This window comes from Pteropus alecto, unplaced genomic scaffold, assembly GCF_000325575.1.
Source record: "Pteropus alecto unplaced genomic scaffold, ASM32557v1 scaffold123, whole genome shotgun sequence".
NCBI classification, from domain to species: Eukaryota; Metazoa; Chordata; class Mammalia; order Chiroptera; family Pteropodidae; genus Pteropus; species Pteropus alecto.
In genome coordinates this window covers 6227661-6231878 of record NW_006433950.1, presented here as the reverse complement: position 1 = coordinate 6231878, position 4218 = coordinate 6227661, and the positions used below count along the sequence as shown (strand labels likewise).

The 4218-nt window shown below is 44.5% G+C and overlaps 1 pseudogene; it reads right to left on the bottom strand.

The window, feature by feature from the left end:
• Nucleotides 1–268: 268 nt before the first annotated feature.
• Nucleotides 269–387, bottom strand: LOC112477403 (annotated as a pseudogene).
• Nucleotides 388–4218: the final 3831 nt, after the last annotated feature.

The window sequence follows — 4218 nt, the reverse complement described above, 5'->3', positions numbered from 1 at the left end:
AATCAGTGAATATGTGCAGGAGACATGTATAGACCAACGACCTGAGACACACAGATAAGCAAATAAAAAGAATTAAAAACCAAAAAACGAGAACCTTGAACTCAGAGAAACAGGCAGAGAGCGCGGTCATGCCCGGTCTAATGGTACCATTTTGAACATTTATTTTTTATTTTTTATTTTTTAGGCAAGGCAACCCTTGGTTGACCTCATAGATTGCAAGGACCTTGTCAGCTCACAATCCCTTATTATTATTATTTATTATTTTTTATGCCTACAGCACCTGGTCTTCCTCGGTGGTCTCCCATCCAAGTACTAACCAGGCCCAACCTTGCTTAGCTTCTGAGATCACATGAGATCGGGCTCGTTTGGGGCGGCATGGCCATAGACCCATTTTGAGATTTTAATAAAGAACAGCCTAGAAGCTATGTTGCAGTTTTACAACTCTAGACGTAAATGAGCTCATGCTTTATTACTCAAATTAAGGTCAAGGCCGGGAGCACTTCTAACGGGCATGTCTCTCCATCAGCTTTAAAAGTAAATGCTTCTCGAAGATGAGATTTCGAGCGTGATGGGAAATTTTCTGCCCGTCCACAGAAAGGTCTTCCCACATTTATTCCTCTGCTGAGGTCCAGGAGTTCTCAGCTAACATGGCGACTTTTCCTAGGAGGGCAGCTTGAATGACAAATATGTAGCACGAATCTGAGCCCCTATCGACAGAGGTGTGAGAGAAAGGGCAGCCCCTTCACTAAGGACAGTGAGAATGAGCAGAGGGCCTGAGTGATTTGTCGCAGAAGTGGGGGAAAGGGAATGAGGGCACGTGTGTGTGTGTGTGTGTGTGTGTGTGTGTGTGTGTGTGTGTGTGTGTGATGATAGCGATCAGTTAATCTGCAAATGTTTCACCTACTATGTGCAGTTTCCGCCTGGGCATTGGGGATGCAGAAAGGAGGATTCCACGTCCTGCTCTCATAAGGTACCAGTGGCATCAGGTAGGGGATAGTTTAGGGCTGGCATCTTCCCAGGGTCCTCATAACAGCACCGTAGAGCGGGGCCTGCCTTACACATTTTATTAAGACTCCCGTGCTCCACCACCTACAGGCACAAGGACAGATGGGGGCAGGGGACACAGGACGCTGTGCCCCTCTTAGTGAGAGCTCTTCTCTGCAGCCCAGGCAGTCGCTCATCTCTGAGGAGATGACAGATGCCACTTTCCTAGGTTCTTCTCTGGCTGACGTAACAGTTAGCAATTTCGGTGGCATTTCTTGTGGTTACGGTCCAGACAGGACACAGGGAGGAAGTCGTGGCAGATTCAGGCAGGTGAGCCTGTAAAGACCAGCTCACCAAACCGAGGCGATGTCAGCACAAAGGTTAGCATTAGCCTGGGGCCTAAAATGAGGTTGAGAACCAGACCGGAAATGTCACTGTGGCAACTTAGAGTCTCGTAAAAGATTCTCCAGGTTGTGCTATGGGAAAAGAGAGGCCCGAAGAAGGGAAGGCATTAGCCCAAGGTCACATGCAACTTAGAAGCCATGATAGGGCTAAAGACTTTAGCTTTTGATTCCTAGTTTGTGCTTAAAACACATACACATAATATTATTTAAAAACTATATCTGGCTGCCTCCCTCCCTAAAGTCAAGATAGGACCAGAATAGAGCTAGAGATAAAATTGGACTGGGGTTAGACTTGTTCTTGTTTCTGTCTTATTACCTTGCAAGTAAGGGCATTAACGAATAGTCAGTGGATGGACAGGTACACAGATGGGTAGATGAATAAGTGGATGGTTGGACAGACAGACAAATGAATGGAAGGATGGATGGGTGACTGGCTGGCTGGATAGATGGATAGATGGATAGATGGATAGATGGATAGGTAGATAGATGGATAGATGGATAGATGGATTGATGGATGTTGAAATTACGGAAGGGACAAGTCTGAGGCCTAAAAGTCCCCTCCCAGAACTGAAGGCCAGTTCAGTTCCCCTTAAATGGTTTGTTTTGGTCATAGATTTGACCCTAACTTATTTTAAACATTTAATAAGTAGCCAATACAAAACCAGGAGATTTCACATGTAAAAAATTCAGATTTCTGGATTTTCTTGGGAAAAAAAAAAATCCGAAGACATAATGAGCCCAGCCTTGCATCCCCACATGTAAAAGTTTTTGAAGCTGAGCAGCAACTGCCCCTTTTGAGTGGAGAACGATTTCTAGTTTACTGCAGCCCTCACCCGTCCCTACTACCTCATACCTCAGTTACGTTACCGTCTAGCTTCGTAGCTATCTGTGCTTTCAAACCCCGAGTTAAAAACATTCCTGTGTCACTCTTGTTTCCCTCGATTCGCTGATACTGGCTCCAGTCAGTCTGAGACTGGTGTCTGCACCTCTAACTTCTCCCTACTCTTCTTGCAGTCTGGGCTGTGCACCCTGGCGATGCTGGCCCACGCCTTTTAAGTCAGGCAGCTCAAGATACAGAGAAGCCTCAATCAAGCAGGCTTCTGTGGTCCGCCTCCCTCCACACTCCCATGGGGATGGCGAAGTGCCTAGACAGATCTCTCCCCATTTAGAGAAGAAGGGGAGGGGGGTGGGCGTCGAGTGCCTGTGCCGGGTGGACAAGCCGGCAGGCTCGGTGGGGAGAAGCAGCCAGACATCCGGGTGTTAAGAGGGAATGATTTCTGAAAATGTCCCTTATGCACTTTTGTATTTCATTGACATTTTAATTAAGATGAGAGCACTCTTTGGGGACCTCTACGCTGAAGTCGAAATCACTTTAATATGCCGCCCTAGCATCAAGCTAGAGATGAATGGAAGCCTGGGGTTCTCATAGGTTTCATGGTACTTAGTGAATCTTTTTCACAATGCATTATGATGTTAAGACAGTTTATGAGTTTCCATTGGCTGAGTGCGGCCATATCAAATTATAATTTTGCTCAGTGGATTTTGCTTTAAGAAGATTAAAGGGCACACAGGCCTTCCCCTATGAGAAGCAGGTCCCAGGATCACCTTGAGCTCAAGGCAGGACCCAGGAATTAAAATCTTTGCTATAGAGGGCGAGGTAGGCTCCCTTGGAGGGGGCGGTAGTGTGCTCACGGCTCTAGGGTCAGAACCCTAACTTAACAGCGTGTTCGAGCTGGAGGTGAGTCCACGCCTGCTAGGAATTGCACCACACACGAGAACTTCCCCAGCCCTCGGTGAGGTATTTGTTTGCAGAGCTGTGCACTTTTATATCTCGTTTTGGTATTCAAATTTTTTTCTCTTGGTGGCTGAAACCTGAACACAATCAGAGGTTCCTGATGTGAAGTATTCCCACCATGCTTTTATCCACAGCATCAGTTTGATGTAGCTCTCTGATTGGTGTAAGCTTACAGCCCTTGTACTTTATCAAATCGTTTTATCTCTATCAGCAAAATTTTGTGCAAAATGGCTCCCACAAGCATTGGGAGTGATATTATCAGTCTAAAATAATTATATAGTTTCCAAACCATGAAAGTAATGAATAATGTTGAAGTAGAAGCTGTTGCTAAGGTTTGAGAATTCCAAAGAAGTTGGGGAAAAGATGGTTTCATTTAATTCACGTCTTTAAAATAACTGAGTGCTCATCTGGAAAAAATATGAAGTTGGGTCCCTACCTCACGACTTGTAGCAAAATAAATTTCACATGAATCAATGTTTTTACACATTCAATAAAACATAAAAGAATGAGAAGAAAGTATGGGGAAACTTTCAAATAATCTCAGAATGGGTAGGGATTTTCAAAACATGACTGAAACCCCAGAAGCCATAAAAGAAAATATTGATCAATCTGTCTACAAAGAAACATTTTTAAGCTGGCACAACAAAAAGTCAAACATTAAAAGTAACATAGACATGAAAAAACATTTGTACTTTATATCACAAAGTTGAATTAACTATATGCAAAGCTAATACATGTAACTGTATGTAAAGTTAACAAATGTATTTAGAAAGTATGTGAGTGGAGATAGTTTTCCCTGCCGATTTCCCTCTGAGAGTTGTTTTTTGGTTCTGTCTTTTCGTTTTTTAAAGACCACATGAGGTGATAGGTGAGAACGTGGCCTGCACTTTGGGAAGAGCTGTGTGTGTTCATAGTTACCAGAGTTTTCATACCTTTTGCCAAACTCAGGCTTTGGCTCTTGTTAGAAGTGCCACCTCTGAGCCTTCTGCCGGTCCATCCACAGTCCGCCTGCTCTGGGCTGTTTGCACCGCAGGG